Source organism: Macaca mulatta, chromosome 1 (genome assembly GCF_049350105.2).
Source record: "Macaca mulatta isolate MMU2019108-1 chromosome 1, T2T-MMU8v2.0, whole genome shotgun sequence".
In the NCBI taxonomy this organism is placed as follows: domain Eukaryota; kingdom Metazoa; phylum Chordata; class Mammalia; order Primates; family Cercopithecidae; genus Macaca; species Macaca mulatta.
The window spans coordinates 20,356,969-20,380,880 of NC_133406.1; the positions used below are offsets into that span (position 1 = coordinate 20,356,969).

At 50.0% G+C, this 23,912-nt stretch overlaps 7 non-coding genes across 7 annotated transcripts; all 7 read left to right on the forward strand.

Moving 5' to 3' along the window:
* Positions 1 to 1,112: 1,112 nt before the first annotated feature.
* Positions 1,113 to 1,231, forward strand: LOC114674609 (5S ribosomal RNA). The gene has a single exon (XR_003725738.1). It is a non-coding gene; the product is annotated as a 5S ribosomal RNA (ribosomal RNA).
* Positions 1,232 to 4,079: 2,848 nt separating this feature from the next.
* On the forward strand, positions 4,080 to 4,198 carry LOC114674676 (5S ribosomal RNA). Its single transcript, XR_003725801.1, has one exon. It is a non-coding gene; the product is annotated as a 5S ribosomal RNA (ribosomal RNA).
* A 4,367-nt stretch (positions 4,199 to 8,565) lies between these two features.
* Positions 8,566 to 8,684, forward strand: LOC144338906 (5S ribosomal RNA). Its single transcript, XR_013413302.1, has one exon. It is a non-coding gene; the product is annotated as a 5S ribosomal RNA (ribosomal RNA).
* A 2,830-nt stretch (positions 8,685 to 11,514) lies between these two features.
* LOC114675857 (5S ribosomal RNA) lies at positions 11,515 to 11,633 on the forward strand. Its single transcript, XR_003726700.1, has one exon. It is a non-coding gene; the product is annotated as a 5S ribosomal RNA (ribosomal RNA).
* A 4,354-nt stretch (positions 11,634 to 15,987) lies between these two features.
* On the forward strand, positions 15,988 to 16,106 carry LOC114675853 (5S ribosomal RNA). Its single transcript, XR_003726697.1, has one exon. It is a non-coding gene; the product is annotated as a 5S ribosomal RNA (ribosomal RNA).
* Positions 16,107 to 18,940: 2,834 nt separating this feature from the next.
* Positions 18,941 to 19,059, forward strand: LOC114675925 (5S ribosomal RNA). The gene has a single exon (XR_003726785.1). It is a non-coding gene; the product is annotated as a 5S ribosomal RNA (ribosomal RNA).
* Positions 19,060 to 23,417: 4,358 nt separating this feature from the next.
* Positions 23,418 to 23,537, forward strand: LOC114675856 (5S ribosomal RNA). Its single transcript, XR_003726699.2, has one exon. It is a non-coding gene; the product is annotated as a 5S ribosomal RNA (ribosomal RNA).
* Positions 23,538 to 23,912: the final 375 nt, after the last annotated feature.

Below are 23,912 nucleotides of genomic sequence, written 5' to 3' on the forward strand. Positions count from 1 at the left end.
ATTTATTTCTCTCAGTTCTCAAGGCTGGGGTGTCCAAGGTCAAGTCATCAGCCCATTCAGTGTCTAAGGAGGGCCCAGTCTCTCCTTCCAAGATGACACAACGTTGCTTCATCTTTCAGAGGGGAAGAACATTGTGTCCCCACACGGAGGAGACGGAGGGAATGAACCCACTCAAGTCCTTTTCTAAGGGCTCTAATTTCATCCATAAGGACTTCTACCCTCATGAGATAATCGCCTCCTAAAGAATCCACCTTTTTACCCTTTTTTTTTTTTTCTTTTTCTTTTTTTTGTTTGAGACAGGGTCTCATTCTATTGCCCCTACGGCAGTGCAGTAGCCTGTAGCCTGATCATGGCTCACTGCAGCCTTGACCTCCCAGGCTCAACCAGTCCTCCTGCTTCAGCCTCCTGAGTAGCTGGGACTACAGGCCTGCACCACCACGCCCACCGAATTTGGTGTTTTTTCTAGAGACAAGTTTTGCCATTTTGCCCTGGCTGGTCTTGAACTCCTGGGCTCGAACAATCTGACTGCCTTTCCCTTCCAAAGTGCTGGGATGACAGCGTTAGCCACCACCCCAGGCCAGTGCCCACCTCTTAATACTATCATATTGGCAAATAAATTTCAGCATATAAATTTTGGGGGACATTCAGACCATAGCAGTGTGTTCTGTACTTTCCAAAAAGAAAACAGGTCAGTTTATCAGTTTTCCTTGTGTTATTGATTTTTAACTCGATTTTGTTGTGGTCAGAGAAGACATTTGATAATACGCTGTTCGCCCTTCGCCAGCCTCGACGACTCTGGGTGAGGGGGCAAGAGGGGCCCTCGCAGGATTCCTGAGCGGCCAGGGATCCCAAAGAATACCTGCGCGACAGGGCGGAGGACCCGACGGGGTCCCAGGATCGTGGGCTGTGGGCCCTGACGCCTCGGAGCACTCCCTGTTCCGAGCGGGCCCGACGTGGTGGAAGCTCGGGAGCTCGGCAGCCGGGAGAGGCAGCAGGCGAAGAGGCTCCGGGATCCCGATCCGAGCACGACGACCCCGGGCTGGCGGTGCGGGCTGGAAGCCGGCGGGCATGGCTGGGCCGGGCTCTTGGGGCAGCCAGGCGCCTCTGCCGGCGTCTACGGCCATACCACCCTGAACGCGCCCGATCTCGTCTGATCTCGGAAGCTAAGCAGGGTCGGGCCTGGTTAGTACTTGGATGGGAGACCGCCTGGGAATACCGGGTGCTGTAGGCTTTTTGGCTTGCTTTCTTCTCTTTCTTTCTTTCTTTTCTACCTTCCTTTCTTCCCTTCTCTCACTCACTCTTCTTTCTTTCTTTCTTTCTTTCCTTCTTTCTCTCTTTCTTTCCTTTCTTTCTTTCTTTCCTTCTTTCTTTCTATCTCTCCCTCTTTCTATCTCGCTCTTTCTCTCTCTTTTGCTTTCCTTCTTACTTTCATTCTTTTCTGTTTCTTCCCTTGCTATCTTTCCTTTCTTTCTTTGTCTCTCTCTCTTTCTTTCTTTCGTTCTGCTGTCTCTCCTTCTTTCTTTCTTTCTACCTCTCTATCTTTCTTTCTATCCTTCCTCCTTTCTTTCCTTCTTTCTTTCTCTCTCCCTCTCTCTTGCTTGCTCTTTCTTTCTTTCCTTCTTTCTTTCATTCTTTTCTTTTCTTCCCTTGCTATCTTCCTTTTCTTTCTTCTCGTTCTTTCTTCTTTCTTGCTTTCCTTCTTTCTTTCTCCTATCTCTCTGTCTCTTTCTTTCTCTCTCTTTCTCTTTCTTTATTTCGTTCTTTCCTTCTTTCTTGCTTTTCTTTCTCACTTTCTTTTCTTCCTTTCTCTTTCTTTCTTTCTTTCTTTCTTCTCTTTGCTCCTTTCTTTCTTTCCTTCCTTTCTTTCTTTCTTTCTTTCTTTCCTTCCTTCCTTCCTTCCTTCCTTCCTTCCTTCCTTCCTTCCTTCCTTCCTTCTTTCTTTCTTTCCTTCCTTCTTTCTTTCTTTCCTTCTTTCTTTCTGTCTTTCCTTTTTCTTCCAGACGGAGTCTCGCTGTCACCCAGCCTGGAGTGCAGTGGCAAGATCTCGGCTCACTGCAAGCTCCGCCTCCCGGGTTCACGCCATTCTCCTGCCTCAGCCTCCCAAACAGCTGGGACTACAGGCGCCCGCCACCACGCCCGGCTCATGTTTTGTCGTTTTAGTGGAGACGGGGTTTCACCGTGTTAGCCAGGCTGGTCTGGATCTCCTGACGTCGTGATCCACCCGCCTCGGCCTCCCAAAGTGCTGGGACTACAGGCGTGATCCACCGCGCCCGGCCTGCTGTAGGCTTTTGTGGCTTCCCCTCTCCCTCCCTTGCCCCTACTATCGCCATGCTTCCCAACCTCCCCGGACTCTGCTCCCCCCTTGTCGCCCGCCTACACCCCCGCCGCAGCCGGGGACCTCCTCCTGGGGGTCCGCCACCAAAGCACCACCGGGCAGCAGCATCCCACCTCTTCCGCCTCGCCGCCGCCCGGCCAGGAGCCCGGCTCCAGCCCTGGAGGGCAGGAGGCCGGACCCCAAAGGCGCAGGCGCGGGTTCCCTGCCGTTCCCGGCGCCTTCCCGCTCCCGGAACGCACAGGCGATTCAATCCATTCACCGGGCGGGCGCCGCCGCAACCTTCCAAACCGGGGGAAGGGGCGGGCAGGGCCAGCGGGTGCCACAGACGCCAGCCGAGACCTCCGCTCCAGAACGCAGGGGCTGCTTTATCCGGGGGAAGGACATTGCTTCGCCAGCAACCAGGAAAACAGTCCCTGTGCACCCGGATTCCCATTGCCACCAACTTCGTGTAAACTCCAGTCCCGAGGACACGCCAGAGACCCAGGCCTCGGGCCCCGTGGGCACGCCCGGTGCCACGGCTCCCGCCAAAAGGGCGGGCGCACTCTGCAAATCAAGGGGCCCACCGCACCGCACCAAGAGCACAGGGAGGTGCCAACACAGGAAGGAGCCTACGAAACCCACCCCCAAAGCAAGCAATTAATCCAAGACAAAACCCGTCTCAGCGCTCCGTTGCTCCTCTCGCATGGACGGCCTGGCCACCCTGTTCTGGCCCAGCCCAAGCCCCCTCCACCCTATCCCGGCCTGCTCAAAAGGGCCCTGCCTACGGGAGCAGGGCGCTCCCTCTCCAAGGCTCTATCGCTCTCGCTCTCTAGCTCCCTGCCCCTCTCTCTTCTGGGTTTGCCCCTGCACCTCGCGCTATTTCTGTCGCCTTTCCTCTGTCTCTCCCTCTCTGTCTGTCTTTCTCGCTCTCTCTGTCCCTCTCTCTATCTCTGCCTCTCTGTCTCTTTCCCTCTCCACCTCCCCTGTCTCTCTCGATCGCTGTCTCTCTCCCTCCCTCGGTTTCAATCTCTCCATCTATCTCTTCCTTGCTCTCCTTCAAGCCGTTTCTGTGTGCACGTGTGTGTGTGTGCGTGTGTGTGTGTGTGTGTGTGTGTGTGTGTGTGTGTGTCTGTGTGTGAGCGCGCGCGCGTGTGTGGGTTCCCGCGCGCGAGCGCCCGGGTGTGTCTGTGTGTGGGGCTGTGGATTTGCTGCTGGTGGTGGTGGGGTGTTTCTGGGTTTCTCTCAGCCCCTCTCGCCGGGGATCAGGCTGCCGGCTCTAGTGCCAGCCCGGGGCAAAGCAGGGCCATCCCCCAACACCCCAGCCCCCACGCCCTCTTGCCCACCGGCCGGGTCTTGGTCGGGACAAGCGACCGTGGTGGGGGCGTTGTGAGAAAAAGGCCAGGCGCGGCTGGGCCGGCTGTTCGCCCTTGGCCAGCCCTGACGCCTCTGGGGGGGTGGGCCAAGCGGGGGCCTCGCAGGAGCTCCCCAGCGGCCAGGGATCCAAAAGAATACCTCCACGACAGGGCGGAGGACCCGCCGGGGTCCCAGGATCGTGGGCCCTGGGCCCAGACGCCTCGGAGCACTCCCTGTTCCGAGCGGGCCCGACGTGGTGGAAGCTCGGGAGCTCGGCAGCCGGGGGAAGGCCGCGGGCGAGCGGCTCGGGGGTCCCGATCCGAGCCCGGCGACCCCGGGCTGGCGGTGCGGGCTGGAAGCCGGCGGGCATGGCTGGGCCGGGCTCTTGGGGCAGCCAGGCGCCTCTGCCGGCGTCTACGGCCATACCACCCTGAACGCGCCCGATCTCGTCTGATCTCGGAAGCTAAGCAGGGTCGGGCCTGGTTAGTACTTGGATGGGAGACCGCCTGGGAATACCGGGTGCTGTAGGCTTTTTGGCTTGCTTTCTTCTCTTTCTTTCTTTCTTTTCTACCTTCCTTTCTTCCCTTCTCTCACTCACTCTTCTTTCCTTCTTTCTTTCCTTCTTTCTCTCTTTCTTTCCTTTCTTTCTTTCCTTCTTTCTTTCTATCTCTCCCTCTTTCTATCTCGCTCTTTCTCTCTCTTTTGCTTTCCTTCTTACTTTCATTCTTTTCTGTTTCTTCCCTTGCTATCTTTCCTTTCTTTCTTTGTCTCTCTCTCTTTCTCTTTCTTCCTTCCTTCCTTCCTTTCTTCCTTCCTCTCTATCTCTCTATCACTCTTTCTTTCTTTCCTTCCTTCTTTCTTTCTCTCTTTGTTTTCTTTCTTTCTTTCCTTCTTTCTCTCTCTCTCTCTTTCTCGCTCTTTCTCTCTTTCTTTCCTTCTTTTCTTTTTCTTCCCTTGCTATCTTTGTTTTCTTTCTTTCTCTTTTCTTTTCTTTCCTTCTTTCTTTCTTTCTCCTATCTCTCTGTCTCTTTCTTTCTCTTTCTTTATTTCATTCTTTCCTTTTCTCTTGCTTTTCTTTCTTTCTCACTTTCTTCCTTTCTCTTCCTTTCTTTCTTTCTTTCTTTCTTTGTTTCATGCTTTCTTCGGTCTTTGCCTCTTTCTTCCTTTCTTTCTTTCCTTCTTACTTTCATTCTTTTCTTTTTCTTCCCTTACTATCTTTCCCTTGTTTCTTTCTCTCTCTTTCTTTCTCTCTCTCTCTCTTTCTCTCTCACTCTTTCTCTCTTTCTTTCTTTCTCTCTTTCTTTCTCTCTTTCTTTCTTTCTTTCTTTCTTTCTTTCTTTCTTTCTTTCTTTCTTTCTTTCTTTCTTTCTTTCTTTCTTTCCTACTTGGTTTCTTTCTTTCTTTCCTTTTTCTTCCAGACGGAGTCTCACTCTGTCACCCAACCTGGAGTGCAGTGGCAAGATCTGGGCCCACTGCAAGCTCCGCCTCCCGGGTTCACGCCATTCTCCTGCCTCAGCCTCCTGAGTAGCTGGGATTACAGGCATGCACCACCACACCTGGCTAATTTTGTATTTTTAGTAGAGACGGGGCTTCTCCATGTTGGTTAGCTTGGTCTTGGTCTGGAACTCCCAACTTCAGGCGATCCACCCACTTTCCCAAAGTGCTAGGATACCCAAAGTGCTAGGATTACAGGCGTGAGTCACCAGCGCCCGGTCAGACTAGGGGTATAGTTTTAGGCTTCTGCTTGGCTTTCCTTTTCTGTGATGAATTTCACCTCACAGTCTTAGGATATGGTGAGGAGTTTTAGGCATCGATCTTCATATGGGATATTATTCTACAGTTTTCTCTTGTAAAATCTTTGTCTTGCTTTGGTATCAGGGCAATTGTAGCCTCATAGAATGAGTTAGGGAATACTCCCTCCTCTTCAAGGTTTTGGCAGGATTAACAAGGATTACTATTCGTTCTCTAAATATTTGATAGAGAAGTCAAGTCCAAGGCTTTTTTTTTTTTTTTTTTTTTTTTTTTTGGCAGGAGATATTGGGTTACTGATTCAGTCTCCTTACTAGTTACTAGTCTATTCAGATTTTCACTTTCTTTGTGATTTAGTCTTGGTAGGGTTCATGTTCCTAGGAATTTATCCATTTCATCCAAGTTATCCAATATGTTGGTGTACAATTGTTCTTAGCACTCTCTTACAATCCTATTCATTTATTTCTTTGAGACAGGATCTCATCTGTCACCTAGGCTAGAGTGCAGTGGTGTGATCTAGGCTCATTACAACCTCCACCTCCCAGGTTCAAGCGATCCTCCTACCTCAGCCTCCTCAGTAGCTGGGACAACAGGCTTTTGCCATCAAGATGGGCTGAATTTTCTTCTTTCTTTCTTTCTTTCTTTAATTTATTTTTTTCTTTCCTTTTTATCTTTTTTTTTTTTTTTTTGTAAAGACCGGGTTTGACCATATCTCCCAGGCTGGTCTTGAACTCCTGAGCTAAAGTGATTCACCTGCCTGAACCTCCCGAGTAGCTGGGATTACAGGGGCCTACCACCACACCCGGCTAATTTTTTTTGTATTTTTAGTAGAGATGGTTTCACCATGTTGGCCAGGTTAGTCTTGAACTCCTAACCTCAAGTGATCTGCATGCCTCGGCCTCCCAAAGTGCTGGGATTATAGGTGTGAGCCACTTCACCCTGCCAATCGTTTTCATTTTGACTGGATCCAATAGTAATGTCCCCACTTCCATTTCTGATTTTCGTAATTTGAGTATTCTCTCTTTTTTTCTTAGTCACTCCATAAAGTTTGTCAATTTGATCTTTTAAAAAACCAACTTTCAGTTTTGTTGATTTTCTCCATTTTTGTATTTTCTGTTTTATTTATTTCTGAATTAATCTTTCTTTCTTTCCTTCCTAGGGTTTAATTTGTTCTTTTCTAGTGCCTAAATTGTAAATTTAGATTGCTAATTTGAGGTCCTTTGGGTGTTTTTTGTTTTGTTTTCTTTTGAGAGGGAGTCTCGCTCTTGTTGCCCAGGCTGGAGTGCAATGGTGCGATCTCGGCTCACTGCAACCTCTGCCTCCCAGGTTTAAGCAATTCTCTTGCTTCAGCCTCCCAAGTCGCTGGGATTACAGGCGCCTGCCACCACAACCGGCTAATTTTGTATTTTCAGCAGAGACAGGGTTTCTCCCTGTTGTTCAGGCTAGTCTCGAACTCCTGACCTCAGGTGATTGGCTCACCTCAGCCTCCCAAAGTGCTGGGATTACAGGCATTAACCGCGACGCCTGGCTTTCTTTAGGTTTTTTTCATGTAAGCATTTCACACTATAAATTTCCCTGTTAGCACTGCTTTCACTGCATCCCAAAGTTTGGCTATGCTGTGTTTTCATTTTCATTCATTTCTGAGTACAGCTGAGCCTTGAACAACATGGGTTTGAACTGCAAGGGTGCACTTATACAGGAATTGTTTTCAATAAGTACAGTAGGTCCTCTGATTTCATTAATTCTGCATCTGTAACCAAAGGCAGATTGAAAATACAGTCTTCACAGAGCGCAAACCCTGAGGATACAGCGGCCTAACTTTTTTAATGCCCAGGTTTTACAGGGCCAACTGCAAGACTTGACTCTGTGTGGATTTTGGCCTACTTACGGGGTCCTGGAACCAATCCCCTGTGGATACTGACACCCAACTGTATTTTCTGATTTCTCTTGTGGTTTCTTCTTTAACCCATTGGTTGTTTAAGCAAATATCTGAATCTCTTCAAATACCTGAGACTGGATAATTTATTAAAAAGAGACATTTATTTCTCTCAGTTCTCAAGGCTGGGGTGTCCAAGGTCAAGTCATCAGCCCATTCAGTGTCTAAGGAGGGCCCAGTCTCTCCTTCCAAGATGACACAACGTTGCTTCATCTTTCAGAGGGGAAGAACATTGTGTCCCCACACGGAGGAGACGGAGGGAATGAACCCACTCAAGTCCTTTTCTAAGGGCTCTAATTTCATCCATAAGGACTTCTACCCTCATGAGATAATCGCCTCCTAAAGAATCCACCTTTTTACCCTTTTTTTTTTTTTCTTTTTCTTTTTTTTGTTTGAGACAGGGTCTCATTCTATTGCCCCTACGGCAGTGCAGTAGCCTGTAGCCTGATCATGGCTCACTGCAGCCTTGACCTCCCAGGCTCAACCAGTCCTCCTGCTTCAGCCTCCTGAGTAGCTGGGACTACAGGCCTGCACCACCACGCCCACCGAATTTGGTGTTTTTTCTAGAGACAAGTTTTGCCATTTTGCCCTGGCTGGTCTTGAACTCCTGGGCTCGAACAATCTGACTGCCTTTCCCTTCCAAAGTGCTGGGATGACAGCGTTAGCCACCACCCCAGGCCAGTGCCCACCTCTTAATACTATCATATTGGCAAATAAATTTCAGCATATAAATTTTGGGGGACATTCAGACCATAGCAGTGTGTTCTGTACTTTCCAAAAAGAAAACAGGTCAGTTTATCAGTTTTCCTTGTGTTATTGATGTTTAACTCGATTTTGTTGTGGTCAGAGAAGACATTTGATAATACGCTGTTCGCCCTTCGCCAGCCTCGACGACTCTGGGTGAGGGGGCAAGAGGGGCCCTCGCAGGATTCCTGAGCGGCCAGGGATCCCAAAGAATACCTGCGCGACAGGGCGGAGGACCCGACGGGGTCCCAGGATCGTGGGCTGTGGGCCCTGACGCCTCGGAGCACTCCCTGTTCCGAGCGGGCCCGACGTGGTGGAAGCTCGGGAGCTCGGCAGCCGGGAGAGGCAGCAGGCGAAGAGGCTCCGGGATCCCGATCCGAGCACGACGACCCCGGGCTGGCGGTGCGGGCTGGAAGCCGGCGGGCATGGCTGGGCCGGGCTCTTGGGGCAGCCAGGCGCCTCTGCCGGCGTCTACGGCCATACCACCCTGAACGCGCCCGATCTCGTCTGATCTCGGAAGCTAAGCAGGGTCGGGCCTGGTTAGTACTTGGATGGGAGACCGCCTGGGAATACCGGGTGCTGTAGGCTTTATGGCTTGCTTTCTTCTCTTTCTTTCTTTCTTTTCTACCTTCCTTTCTTCCCTTCTCTCACTCACTCTTCTTTCCTTTCTCTTTCCTTCTTTCTCTCTTTCTTTCCTTTCTTTCTTTCCTTCTTTCTTTCTATCTCTCCCTCTTTCTATCTCGCTCTTTCTCTCTCTTTTGCTTTCCTTCTTACTTTCATTCTTTTCTGTTTCTTCCCTTGCTATCTTTCCTTTCTTTCTTTGTCTCTCTCTCTTTCTTTCTTTCGTTCTGCTGTCTTTCCTTCTTTCTTTCTTTCTACCTCTCTATCTTTCTTTCTATCCTTCCTCCTTTCTTTCCTTCTTTCTTTCTCTCTCCCTCTCTCTTGCTTGCTCTTTCTTTCTTTCCTTCTTTCTTTCATTCTTTTCTTTTCTTCCCTTGCTATCTTCCTTTTCTTTCTTCTCGTTCTTTCTTCTTTCTTGCTTTCCTTCTTTCTTTCTCCTATCTCTCTGTCTCTTTCTTTCTCTCTCTTTCTCTTTCTTTATTTCGTTCTTTCCTTCTTTCTTGCTTTTCTTTCTCACTTTCTTTTCTTCCTTTCTCTTTCTTTCTTTCTTTCTTTCTTCTCTTTGCTCCTTTCTTTCTTTCCTTCCTTTCTTTCTTTCTTTCTTTCTTTCTTTCTTTCCTTCCTTCCTTCCTTCCTTCCTTCCTTCCTTCTTTCTTTCTTTCCTTCCTTCTTTCTTTCTTTCCTTCTTTCTTTCTGTCTTTCCTTTTTCTTCCAGACGGAGTCTCGCTGTCACCCAGCCTGGAGTGCAGTGGCAAGATCTCGGCTCACTGCAAGCTCCGCCTCCCGGGTTCACGCCATTCTCCTGCCTCAGCCTCCCAAACAGCTGGGACTACAGGCGCCCGCCACCACGCCCGGCTCATGTTTTGTCGTTTTAGTGGAGACGGGGTTTCACCGTGTTAGCCAGGCTGGTCTGGATCTCCTGACGTCGTGATCCACCCGCCTCGGCCTCCCAAAGTGCTGGGACTACAGGCGTGATCCACCGCGCCCGGCCTGCTGTAGGCTTTTGTGGCTTCCCCTCTCCCTCCCTTGCCCCTACTATCGCCATGCTTCCCAACCTCCCCGGACTCTGCTCCCCCCTTGTCGCCCGCCTACACCCCCGCCGCAGCCGGGGACCTCCTCCTGGGGGTCCGCCACCAAAGCACCACCGGGCAGCAGCATCCCACCGCTTCCGCCTCGCCGCCGCCCGGCCAGGAGCCCGGCTCCAGCCCTGGAGGGCAGGAGGCCGGACCCCAAAGGCGCAGGCGCGGGTTCCCTGCCGTTCCCGGCGCCTTCCCGCTCCCGGAACGCACAGGCGATTCAATCCATTCACCGGGCGGGCGCCGCCGCAACCTTCCAAACCGGGGGAAGGGGCGGGCAGGGCCAGCGGGTGCCACAGACGCCAGCCGAGACCTCCGCTCCAGAACGCAGGGGCTGCTTTATCCGGGGGAAGGACATTGCTTCGCCAGCAACCAGGAAAACAGTCCCTGTGCACCCGGATTCCCATTGCCACCAACTTCGTGTAAACTCCAGTCCCGAGGACACGCCAGAGACCCAGGCCTCGGGCCCCGTGGGCACGCCCGGTGCCACGGCTCCCGCCAAAAGGGCGGGCGCACTCTGCAAATCAAGGGGCCCACCGCACCGCACCAAGAGCACAGGGAGGTGCCAACACAGGAAGGAGCCTACGAAACCCACCCCCAAAGCAAGCAATTAATCCAAGACAAAACCCGTCTCAGCGCTCCGTTGCTCCTCTCGCATGGACGGCCTGGCCACCCTGTTCTGGCCCAGCCCAAGCCCCCTCCACCCTATCCCGGCCTGCTCAAAAGGGCCCTGCCTACGGGAGCAGGGCGCTCCCTCTCCAAGGCTCTATCGCTCTCGCTCTCTAGCTCCCTGCCCCTCTCTCTTCTGGGTTTGCCCCTGCACCTCGCGCTATTTCTGTCGCCTTTCCTCTGTCTCTCCCTCTCTGTCTGTCTTTCTCGCTCTCTCTGTCCCTCTCTCTATCTCTGCCTCTCTGTCTCTTTCCCTCTCCACCTCCCCTGTCTCTCTCGATCGCTGTCTCTCTCCCTCCCTCGGTTTCAATCTCTCCATCTATCTCTTCCTTGCTCTCCTTCAAGCCGTTTCTGTGTGCACGTGTGTGTGTGTGCGTGTGTGTGTGTGTGTGTGTGTGTGTGTGTGTGTGTGTGTGTCTGTGTGTGAGCGCGCGCGCGTGTGTGGGTTCCCGCGCGCGAGCGCCCGGGTGTGTCTGTGTGTGGGGCTGTGGATTTGCTGCTGGTGGTGGTGGGGTGTTTCTGGGTTTCTCTCAGCCCCTCTCGCCGGGGATCAGGCTGCCGGCTCTAGTGCCAGCCCGGGGCAAAGCAGGGCCATCCCCCAACACCCCAGCCCCCACGCCCTCTTGCCCACCGGCCGGGTCTTGGTCGGGACAAGCGACCGTGGTGGGGCCTTGTGAGAAAAAGGCCAGGCGCGGCTGGGCCGGCTGTTCGCCCTTGGCCAGCCCTGACGCCTCTGGGGGGGTGGGCCAAGAGGGGGCCTCGCAGGAGCTCCCCAGCGGCCAGGGATCCAAAAGAATACCTCCACGACAGGGCGGAGGACCCGCCGGGGTCCCAGGATCGTGGGCCCTGGGCCCAGACGCCTCGGAGCACTCCCTGTTCCGAGCGGGCCCGACGTGGTGGAAGCTCGGGAGCTCGGCAGCCGGGGGAAGGCCGCGGGCGAGCGGCTCGGGGGTCCCGATCCGAGCCCGGCGACCCCGGGCTGGCGGTGCGGGCTGGAAGCCGGCGGGCATGGCTGGGCCGGGCTCTTGGGGCAGCCAGGCGCCTCTGCCGGCGTCTACGGCCATACCACCCTGAACGCGCCCGATCTCGTCTGATCTCGGAAGCTAAGCAGGGTCGGGCCTGGTTAGTACTTGGATGGGAGACCGCCTGGGAATACCGGGTGCTGTAGGCTTTTTGGCTTGCTTTCTTCTCTTTCTTTCTTTCTTTTCTACCTTCCTTTCTTCCCTTCTCTCACTCACTCTTCTTTCCTTCTTTCTTTCCTTCTTTCTCTCTTTCTTTCCTTTCTTTCTTTCCTTCTTTCTTTCTATCTCTCCCTCTTTCTATCTCGCTCTTTCTCTCTCTTTTGCTTTCCTTCTTACTTTCATTCTTTTCTGTTTCTTCCCTTGCTATCTTTCCTTTCTTTCTTTGTCTCTCTCTCTTTCTCTTTCTTCCTTCCTTCCTTCCTTTCTTCCTTCCTCTCTATCTCTCTATCACTCTTTCTTTCTTTCCTTCCTTCTTTCTTTCTCTCTTTGTTTTCTTTCTTTCTTTCCTTCTTTCTCTCTCTCTCTCTTTCTCGCTCTTTCTCTCTTTCTTTCCTTCTTTTCTTTTTCTTCCCTTGCTATCTTTGTTTTCTTTCTTTCTCTTTTCTTTTCTTTCCTTCTTTCTTTCTTTCTCCTATCTCTCTGTCTCTTTCTTTCTCTTTCTTTATTTCATTCTTTCCTTTTCTCTTGCTTTTCTTTCTTTCTCACTTTCTTCCTTTCTCTTCCTTTCTTTCTTTCTTTGTTTCATGCTTTCTTCGGTCTTTGCCTCTTTCTTCCTTTCTTTCTTTCCTTCTTACTTTCATTCTTTTCTTTTTCTTCCCTTACTATCTTTCCCTTGTTTCTTTCTCTCTCTTTCTTTCTCTCTCTCTCTCTTTCTCTCTCACTCTTTCTCTCTTTCTTTCTTTCTCTCTTTCTTTCTCTCTTTCTTTCTTTCTTTCTTTCTTTCTTTCTTTCTTTCTTTCTTTCTTTCTTTCTTTCTTTCTTTCTTTCTTTCTTTCCTACTTGGTTTCTTTCTTTCTTTCCTTTTTCTTCCAGACGGAGTCTCACTCTGTCACCCAACCTGGAGTGCAGTGGCAAGATCTGGGCCCACTGCAAGCTCCGCCTCCCGGGTTCACGCCATTCTCCTGCCTCAGCCTCCTGAGTAGCTGGGATTACAGGCATGCACCACCACACCTGGCTAATTTTGTATTTTTAGTAGAGACGGGGCTTCTCCATGTTGGTTAGCTTGGTCTTGGTCTGGAACTCCCAACTTCAGGCGATCCACCCACTTTCCCAAAGTGCTAGGATACCCAAAGTGCTAGGATTACAGGCGTGAGTCACCAGCGCCCGGTCAGACTAGGGGTATAGTTTTAGGCTTCTGCTTGGCTTTCCTTTTCTGTGATGAATTTCACCTCACAGTCTTAGGATATGGTGAGGAGTTTTAGGCATCGATCTTCATATGGGATATTATTCTACAGTTTTCTCTTGTAAAATCTTTGTCTTGCTTTGGTATCAGGGCAATTGTAGCCTCATAGAATGAGTTAGGGAATACTCCCTCCTCTTCAAGGTTTTGGCAGGATTAACAAGGATTACTATTCGTTCTCTAAATATTTGATAGAGAAGTCAAGTCCAAGGCTTTTTTTTTTTTTTTTTTTTGGCAGGAGATATTGGGTTACTGATTCAGTCTCCTTACTAGTTACTAGTCTATTCAGATTTTCACTTTCTTTGTGATTTAGTCTTGGTAGGGTTCATGTTCCTAGGAATTTATCCATTTCATCCAAGTTATCCAATATGTTGGTGTACAATTGTTCTTAGCACTCTCTTACAATCCTATTCATTTATTTCTTTGAGACAGGATCTCATCTGTCACCTAGGCTAGAGTGCAGTGGTGTGATCTAGGCTCATTACAACCTCCACCTCCCAGGTTCAAGCGATCCTCCTACCTCAGCCTCCTCAGTAGCTGGGACAACAGGCTTTTGCCATCAAGATGGGCTGAATTTTCTTCTTTCTTTCTTTCTTTCTTTAATTTATTTTTTTCTTTCCTTTTTATCTTTTTTTTTTTTTTTTGTAAAGACCGGGTTTGACCATATCTCCCAGGCTGGTCTTGAACTCCTGAGCTAAAGTGATTCACCTGCCTGAACCTCCCGAGTAGCTGGGATTACAGGGGCCTACCACCACACCCGGCTAATTTTTTTTGTATTTTTAGTAGAGATGGTTTCACCATGTTGGCCAGGTTAGTCTTGAACTCCTAACCTCAAGTGATCTGCATGCCTCGGCCTCCCAAAGTGCTGGGATTATAGGTGTGAGCCACTTCACCCTGCCAATCGTTTTCATTTTGACTGGATCCAATAGTAATGTCCCCACTTCCATTTCTGATTTTCGTAATTTGAGTATTCTCTCTTTTTTTCTTAGTCACTCCATAAAGTTTGTCAATTTGATCTTTTAAAAAACCAACTTTCAGTTTTGTTGATTTTCTCCATTTTTGTATTTTCTGTTTTATTTATTTCTGAATTAATCTTTCTTTCTTTCCTTCCTAGGGTTTAATTTGTTCTTTTCTAGTGCCTAAATTGTAAATTTAGATTGCTAATTTGAGGTCCTTTGGGTGTTTTTTGTTTTGTTTTCTTTTGAGAGGGAGTCTCGCTCTTGTTGCCCAGGCTGGAGTGCAATGGTGCGATCTCGGCTCACTGCAACCTCTGCCTCCCAGGTTTAAGCAATTCTCTTGCTTCAGCCTCCCAAGTCGCTGGGATTACAGGCGCCTGCCACCACAACCGGCTAATTTTGTATTTTCAGCAGAGACAGGGTTTCTCCCTGTTGTTCAGGCTAGTCTCGAACTCCTGACCTCAGGTGATTGGCTCACCTCAGCCTCCCAAAGTGCTGGGATTACAGGCATTAACCGCGACGCCTGGCTTTCTTTAGGTTTTTTTCATGTAAGCATTTCACACTATAAATTTCCCTGTTAGCACTGCTTTCACTGCATCCCAAAGTTTGGCTATGCTGTGTTTTCATTTTCATTCATTTCTGAGTACAGCTGAGCCTTGAACAACATGGGTTTGAACTGCAAGGGTGCACTTATACAGGAATTGTTTTCAATAAGTACAGTAGGTCCTCTGATTTCATTAATTCTGCATCTGTAACCAAAGGCAGATTGAAAATACAGTCTTCACAGAGCGCAAACCCTGAGGATACAGCGGCCTAACTTTTTTAATGCCCAGGTTTTACAGGGCCAACTGCAAGACTTGACTCTGTGTGGATTTTGGCCTACTTACGGGGTCCTGGAACCAATCCCCTGTGGATACTGACACCCAACTGTATTTTCTGATTTCTCTTGTGGTTTCTTCTTTAACCCATTGGTTGTTTAAGCAAATATCTGAATCTCTTCAAATACCTGAGACTGGATAATTTATTAAAAAGAGACATTTATTTCTCTCAGTTCTCAAGGCTGGGGTGTCCAAGGTCAAGTCATCAGCCCATTCAGTGTCTAAGGAGGGCCCAGTCTCTCCTTCCAAGATGACACAACGTTGCTTCATCTTTCAGAGGGGAAGAACATTGTGTCCCCACACGGAGGAGACGGAGGGAATGAACCCACTCAAGTCCTTTTCTAAGGGCTCTAATTTCATCCATAAGGACTTCTACCCTCATGAGATAATCGCCTCCTAAAGAATCCACCTTTTTACCCTTTTTTTTTTTTTCTTTTTCTTTTTTTTGTTTGAGACAGGGTCTCATTCTATTGCCCCTACGGCAGTGCAGTAGCCTGTAGCCTGATCATGGCTCACTGCAGCCTTGACCTCCCAGGCTCAACCAGTCCTCCTGCTTCAGCCTCCTGAGTAGCTGGGACTACAGGCCTGCACCACCACGCCCACCGAATTTGGTGTTTTTTCTAGAGACAAGTTTTGCCATTTTGCCCTGGCTGGTCTTGAACTCCTGGGCTCGAACAATCTGACTGCCTTTCCCTTCCAAAGTGCTGGGATGACAGCGTTAGCCACCACCCCAGGCCAGTGCCCACCTCTTAATACTATCATATTGGCAAATAAATTTCAGCATATAAATTTTGGGGGACATTCAGACCATAGCAGTGTGTTCTGTACTTTCCAAAAAGAAAACAGGTCAGTTTATCAGTTTTCCTTGTGTTATTGATTTTTAACTCGATTTTGTTGTGGTCAGAGAAGACATTTGATAATACGCTGTTCGCCCTTCGCCAGCCTCGACGACTCTGGGTGAGGGGGCAAGAGGGGCCCTCGCAGGATTCCTGAGCGGCCAGGGATCCCAAAGAATACCTGCGCGACAGGGCGGAGGACCCGACGGGGTCCCAGGATCGTGGGCTGTGGGCCCTGACGCCTCGGAGCACTCCCTGTTCCGAGCGGGCCCGACGTGGTGGAAGCTCGGGAGCTCGGCAGCCGGGAGAGGCAGCAGGCGAAGAGGCTCCGGGATCCCGATCCGAGCACGACGACCCCGGGCTGGCGGTGCGGGCTGGAAGCCGGCGGGCATGGCTGGGCCGGGCTCTTGGGGCAGCCAGGCGCCTCTGCCGGCGTCTACGGCCATACCACCCTGAACGCGCCCGATCTCGTCTGATCTCGGAAGCTAAGCAGGGTCGGGCCTGGTTAGTACTTGGATGGGAGACCGCCTGGGAATACCGGGTGCTGTAGGCTTTATGGCTTGCTTTCTTCTCTTTCTTTCTTTCTTTTCTACCTTCCTTTCTTCCCTTCTCTCACTCACTCTTCTTTCCTTTCTCTTTCCTTCTTTCTCTCTTTCTTTCCTTTCTTTCTTTCCTTCTTTCTTTCTATCTCTCCCTCTTTCTATCTCGCTCTTTCTCTCTCTTTTGCTTTCCTTCTTACTTTCATTCTTTTCTGTTTCTTCCCTTGCTATCTTTCCTTTCTTTCTTTGTCTCTCTCTCTTTCTTTCTTTCGTTCTGCTGTCTTTCCTTCTTTCTTTCTTTCTACCTCTCTATCTTTCTTTCTATCCTTCCTCCTTTCTTTCCTTCTTTCTTTCTCTCTCCCTCTCTCTTGCTTGCTCTTTCTTTCTTTCCTTCTTTCTTTCATTCTTTTCTTTTCTTCCCTTGCTATCTTCCTTTTCTTTCTTCTCGTTCTTTCTTCTTTCTTGCTTTCCTTCTTTCTTTCTCCTATCTCTCTGTCTCTTTCTTTCTCTCTCTTTCTCTTTCTTTATTTCGTTCTTTCCTTCTTTCTTGCTTTTCTTTCTCACTTTCTTTTCTTCCTTTCTCTTTCTTTCTTTCTTTCTTTCTTCTCTTTGCTCCTTTCTTTCTTTCCTTCCTTTCTTTCTTTCTTTCTTTCTTTCTTTCTTTCCTTCCTTCCTTCCTTCCTTCCTTCCTTCCTTCTTTCTTTCTTTCCTTCCTTCTTTCTTTCTTTCCTTCTTTCTTTCTGTCTTTCCTTTTTCTTCCAGACGGAGTCTCGCTGTCACCCAGCCTGGAGTGCAGTGGCAAGATCTCGGCTCACTGCAAGCTCCGCCTCCCGGGTTCACGCCATTCTCCTGCCTCAGCCTCCCAAACAGCTGGGACTACAGGCGCCCGCCACCACGCCCGGCTCATGTTTTGTCGTTTTAGTGGAGACGGGGTTTCACCGTGTTAGCCAGGCTGGTCTGGATCTCCTGACGTCGTGATCCACCCGCCTCGGCCTCCCAAAGTGCTGGGACTACAGGCGTGATCCACCGCGCCCGGCCTGCTGTAGGCTTTTGTGGCTTCCCCTCTCCCTCCCTTGCCCCTACTATCGCCATGCTTCCCAACCTCCCCGGACTCTGCTCCCCCCTTGTCGCCCGCCTACACCCCCGCCGCAGCCGGGGACCTCCTCCTGGGGGTCCGCCACCAAAGCACCACCGGGCAGCAGCATCCCACCGCTTCCGCCTCGCCGCCGCCCGGCCAGGAGCCCGGCTCCAGCCCTGGAGGGCAGGAGGCCGGACCCCAAAGGCGCAGGCGCGGGTTCCCTGCAGTTCCCGGCGCCTTCCCGCTCCCGGAACGCACAGGCGATTCAATCCATTCACCGGGCGGGCGCCGCCGCAACCTTCCAAACCGGGGGAAGGGGCGGGCAGGGCCAGCGGGTGCCACAGACGCCAGCCGAGACCTCCGCTCCAGAACGCAGGGGCTGCTTTATCCGGGGGAAGGACATTGCTTCGCCAGCAACCAGGAAAACAGTCCCTGTGCACCCGGATTCCCATTGCCACCAACTTCGTGTAAACTCCAGTCCCGAGGACACGCCAGAGACCCAGGCCTCGGGCCCCGTGGGCACGCCCGGTGCCACGGCTCCCGCCAAAAGGGCGGGCGCACTCTGCAAATCAAGGGGCCCACCGCACCGCACCAAGAGCACAGGGAGGTGCCAACACAGGAAGGAGCCTACGAAACCCACCCCCAAAGCAAGCAATTAATCCAAGACAAAACCCGTCTCAGCGCTCCGTTGCTCCTCTCGCATGGACGGCCTGGCCACCCTGTTCTGGCCCAGCCCAAGCCCCCTCCACCCTATCCCGGCCTGCTCAAAAGGGCCCTGCCTACGGGAGCAGGGCGCTCCCTCTCCAAGGCTCTATCGCTCTCGCTCTCTAGCTCCCTGCCCCTCTCTCTTCTGGGTTTGCCCCTGCACCTCGCGCTATTTCTGTCGCCTTTCCTCTGTCTCTCCCTCTCTGTCTGTCTTTCTCGCTCTCTCTGTCCCTCTCTCTATCTCTGCCTCTCTGTCTCTTTCCCTCTCCACCTCCCCTGTCTCTCTCGATCGCTGTCTCTCTCCCTCCCTCGGTTTCAATCTCTCCATCTATCTCTTCCTTGCTCTCCTTCAAGCCGTTTCTGTGTGCACGTGTGTGTGTGTGCGTGTGTGTGTGTGTGTGTGTGTGTGTGTGTGTGTGTGTGTGTGTGTCTGTGTGTGAGCGCGCGCGCGTGTGTGGGTTCCCGCGCGCGAGCGCCCGGGTGTGTCTGTGTGTGGGGCTGTGGATTTGCTGCTGGTGGTGGTGGGGTGTTTCTGGGTTTCTCTCAGCCCCTCTCGCCGGGGATCAGGCTGCCGGCTCTAGTGCCAGCCCGGGGCAAAGCAGGGCCATCCCCCAACACCCCAGCCCCCACGCCCTCTTGCCCACCGGCCGGGTCTTGGTCGGGACAAGCGACCGTGGTGGGGCCTTGTGAGAAAAAGGCCAGGCGCGGCTGGGCCGGCTGTTCGCCCTTGGCCAGCCCTGACGCCTCTGGGGGGGTGGGCCAAGAGGGGGCCTCGCAGGAGCTCCCCAGCGGCCAGGGATCCAAAAGAATACCTCCACGACAGGGCGGAGGACCCGCCGGGGTCCCAGGATCGTGGGCCCTGGGCCCAGACGCCTCGGAGCACTCCCTGTTCCGAGCGGGCCCGACGTGGTGGAAGCTCGGGAGCTCGGCAGCCGGGGGAAGGCCGCGGGCGAGCGGCTCGGGGGTCCCGATCCGAGCCCGGCGACCCCGGGCTGGCGGTGCGGGCTGGAAGCCGGCGGGCATGGCTGGGCCGGGCTCTTGGGGCAGCCAGGCGCCTCTGCCGGCGTCTACGGCCATACCACCCTGAACGCGCCCGATCTCGTCTGATCTCGGAAGCTAAGCAGGGTCGGGCCTGGTTAGTACTTGGATGGGAGACCGCCTGGGAATACCGGGTGCTGTAGGCTTTTTGGCTTGCTTTCTTCTCTTTCTTTCTTTCTTTTCTACCTTCCTTTCTTCCCTTCTCTCACTCACTCTTCTTTCCTTCTTTCTTTCCTTCTTTCTCTCTTTCTTTCCTTTCTTTCTTTCCTTCTTTCTTTCTATCTCTCCCTCTTTCTATCTCGCTCTTTCTCTCTCTTTTGCTTTCCTTCTTACTTTCATTCTTTTCTGTTTCTTCCCTTGCTATCTTTCCTTTCTTTCTTTGTCTCTCTCTCTTTCTCTTTCTTCCTTCCTTCCTTCCTTTCTTCCTTCCTCTCTATCTCTCTATCACTCTTTCTTTCTTTCCTTCCTTCTTTCTTTCTCTCTTTGTTTTCTTTCTTTCTTTCCTTCTTTCTCTCTCTCTCTCTTTCTCGCTCTTTCTCTCTTTCTTTCCTTCTTTTCTTTTTCTTCCCTTGCTATCTTTGTTTTCTTTCTTTCTCTTTTCTTTTCTTTCCTTCTTTCTTTCTTTCTCCTATCTCTCTGTCTCTTTCTTTCTCTTTCTTTATTTCATTCTTTCCTTTTCTCTTGCTTTTCTTTCTTTCTCACTTTCTTCCTTTCTCTTCCTTTCTTTCTTTCTTTCTTTCTTTGTTTCATGCTTTCTTCGGTCTTTGCCTCTTTCTTCCTTTCTTTCTTTCCTTCTTACTTTCATTCTTTTCTTTTTCTTCCCTTACTATCTTTCCCTTGTTTCTTTCTCTCTCTTTCTTTCTCTCTCTCTCTCTTTCTCTCTCACTCTTTCTCTCTTTCTTTCTTTCTCTCTTTCTTTCTCTCTTTCTTTCTTTCTTTCTTTCTTTCTTTCTTTCTTTCTTTCTTTCTTTCTTTCTTTCTTTCTTTCTTTCTTTCCTACTTGGTTTCTTTCTTTCTTTCCTTTTTCTTCCAGACGGAGTCTCACTCTGTCACCCAACCTGGAGTGCAGTGGCAAGATCTGGGCCCACTGCAAGCTCCGCCTCCCGGGTTCACGCCATTCTCCTGCCTCAGCCTCCTGAGTAGCTGGGATTACAGGCATGCACCACCACACCTGGCTAATTTTGTATTTTTAGTAGAGACGGGGCTTCTCCATGTTGGTTAGCTTGGTCTTGGTCTGGAACTCCCAACTTCAGGCGATCCACCCACTTTCCCAAAGTGCTAGGATACCCAAAGTGCTAGGATTACAGGCGTGAGTCACCAGCGCCCGGTCAGACTAGGGGTATAGTTTTAGGCTTCTGCTTGGCTTTCCTTTTCTGTGATGAATTTCACCTCACAGTCTTAGGATATGGTGAGGAGTTTTAGGCATCGATCTTCATATGGGATATTATTCTACAGTTTTCTCTTGTAAAATCTTTGTCTTGCTTTGGTATCAGGGCAATTGTAGCCTCATAGAATGAGTTAGGGAATACTCCCTCCTCTTCAAGGTTTTGGCAGGATTAACAAGGATTACTATTCGTTCTCTAAATATTTGATAGAGAAGTCAAGTCCAAGGCTTTTTTTTTTTTTTTTTTTTGGCAGGAGATATTGGGTTACTGATTCAGTCTCCTTACTAGTTACTAGTCTATTCAGATTTTCACTTTCTTTGTGATTTAGTCTTGGTAGGGTTCATGTTCCTAGGAATTTATCCATTTCATCCAAGTTATCCAATATGTTGGTGTACAATTGTTCTTAGCACTCTCTTACAATCCTATTCATTTATTTCTTTGAGACAGGATCTCATCTGTCACCTAGGCTAGAGTGCAGTGGTGTGATCTAGGCTCATTACAACCTCCACCTCCCAGGTTCAAGCGATCCTCCTACCTCAGCCTCCTCAGTAGCTGGGACAACAGGCTTTTGCCATCAAGATGGGCTGAATTTTCTTCTTTCTTTCTTTCTTTCTTTAATTTATTTTTTTCTTTCCTTTTTATCTTTTTTTTTTTTTTTTGTAAAGACCGGGTTTGACCATATCTCCCAGGCTGGTCTTGAACTCCTGAGCTAAAGTGATTCACCTGCCTGAACCTCCCGAGTAGCTGGGATTACAGGGGCCTACCACCACACCCGGCTAATTTTTTTTGTATTTTTAGTAGAGATGGTTTCACCATGTTGGCCAGGTTAGTCTTGAACTCCTAACCTCAAGTGATCTGCATGCCTCGGCCTCCCAAAGTGCTGGGATTATAGGTGTGAGCCACTTCACCCTGCCAATCGTTTTCATTTTGACTGGATCCAATAGTAATGTCCCCACTTCCATTTCTGATTTTCGTAATTTGAGTATTCTCTCTTTTTTTCTTAGTCACTCCATAAAGTTTGTCAATTTGATCTTTTAAAAAACCAACTTTCAGTTTTGTTGATTTTCTCCATTTTTGTATTTTCTGTTTTATTTATTTCTGAATTAATCTTTCTTTCTTTCCTTCCTAGGGTTTAATTTGTTCTTTTCTAGTGCCTAAATTGTAAATTTAGATTGCTAATTTGAGGTCCTTTGGGTGTTTTTTGTTTTGTTTTCTTTTGAGAGGGAGTCTCGCTCTTGTTGCCCAGGCTGGAGTGCAATGGTGCGATCTCGGCTCACTGCAACCTCTGCCTCCCAGGTTTAAGCAATTCTCTTGCTTCAGCCTCCCAAGTCGCTGGGATTACAGGCGCCTGCCACCACAACCGGCTAATTTTGTATTTTCAGCAGAGACAGGGTTTCTCCCTGTTGTTCAGGCTAGTCTCGAACTCCTGACCTCAGGTGATTGGCTCACCTCAGCCTCCCAAAGTGCTGGGATTACAGGCATTAACCGCGACGCCTGGCTTTCTTTAGGTTTTTTTCATGTAAGCATTTCACACTATAAATTTCCCTGTTAGCACTGCTTTCACTGCATCCCAAAGTTTGGCTATGCTGTGTTTTCATTTTCATTCATTTCTGAGTACAGCTGAGCCTTGAACAACATGGGTTTGAACTGCAAGGGTGCACTTATACAGGAATTGTTTTCAATAAGTACAGTAGGTCCTCTGATTTCATTAATTCTGCATCTGTAACCAAAGGCAGATTGAAAATACAGTCTTCACAGAGCGCAAACCCTGAGGATACAGCGGCCTAACTTTTTTAATGCCCAGGTTTTACAGGGCCAACTGCAAGACTTGACTCTGTGTGGATTTTGGCCTACTTACGGGGTCCTGGAACCAATCCCCTGTGGATACTGACACCCAACTGTATTTTCTGATTTCTCTTGTGGTTTCTTCTTTAACCCATTGGTTGTTTAAGCAAATATCTGAATCTCTTCAAATACCTGAGACTGGATAATTTATTAAAAAGAGACATTTATTTCTCTCAGTTCTCAAGGCTGGGGTGTCCAAGGTCAAGTCATCAGCCCATTCAGTGTCTAAGGAGGGCCCAGTCTCTCCTTCCAAGATGACACAACGTTGCTTCATCTTTCAGAGGGGAAGAACATTGTGTCCCCACACGGAGGAGACGGAGGGAATGAACCCACTCAAGTCCTTTTCTAAGGGCTCTAATTTCATCCATAAGGACTTCTACCCTCATGAGATAATCGCCTCCTAAAGAATCCACCTTTTTACCCTTTTTTTTTTTTTCTTTTTCTTTTTTTTGTTTGAGACAGGGTCTCATTCTATTGCCCCTACGGCAGTGCAGTAGCCTGTAGCCTGATCATGGCTCACTGCAGCCTTGACCTCCCAGGCTCAACCAGTCCTCCTGCTTCAGCCTCCTGAGTAGCTGGGACTACAGGCCTGCACCACCACGCCCACCGAATTTGGTGTTTTTTCTAGAGACAAGTTTTGCCATTTTGCCCTGGCTGGTCTTGAACTCCTGGGCTCGAACAATCTGACTGCCTTTCCCTTCCAAAGTGCTGGGATGACAGCGTTAGCCACCACCCCAGGCCAGTGCCCACCTCTTAATACTATCATATTGGCAAATAAATTTCAGCATATAAATTTTGGGGGACATTCAGACCATAGCAGTGTGTTCTGTACTTTCCAAAAAGAAAACAGGTCAGTTTATCAGTTTTCCTTGTGTTATTGATTTTTAACTCGATTTTGTTGTGGTCAGAGAAGACATTTGATAATACGCTGTTCGCCCTTCGCCAGCCTCGACGACTCTGGGTGAGGGGGCAAGAGGGGCCCTCGCAGGATTCCTGAGCGGCCAGGGATCCCAAAGAATACCTGCGCGACAGGGCGGAGGACCCGACGGGGTCCCAGGATCGTGGGCTGTGGGCCCTGACGCCTCGGAGCACTCCCTGTTCCGAGCGGGCCCGACGTGGTGGAAGCTCGGGAGCTCGGCAGCCGGGAGAGGCAGCAGGCGAAGAGGCTCCGGGATCCCGATCCGAGCACGACGACCCCGGGCTGGCGGTGCGGGCTGGAAGCCGGCGGGCATGGCTGGGCCGGGCTCTTGGGGCAGCCAGGCGCCTCTGCCGGCGTCTACGGCCATACCACCCTGAACGCGCCCGATCTCGTCTGATCTCGTGAAGCTAAGCAGGGTCGGGCCTGGTTAGTACTTGGATGGGAGACCGCCTGGGAATACCGGGTGCTGTAGGCTTTTTGGCTTGCTTTCTTCTCTTTCTTTCTTTCTTTTCTACCTTCCTTTCTTCCCTTCTCTCACTCACTCTTCTTTCTTTCTTTCTTTCTTTCCTTCTTTCTCTCTTTCTTTCCTTTCTTTCTTTCTTTCCTTCTTTCTTTCTATCTCTCCCTCTTTCTATCTCGCTCTTTCTCTCTCTTTTGCTTTCCTTCTTACTTTCATTCTTTTCTGTTTCTTCCCTTGCTATCTTTCCTTTCTTTCTTTGTCTCTCTCTCTTTCTTTCTTTCGTTCTGCTGTCTTTCCTTCTTTCTTTCTTTCTACCTCTCTATCTTTCTTTCTATCCTTCCTCCTTTCTTTCCTTCTTTCTTTCTCTCTCCCTCTCTCTTGCTTGCTCTT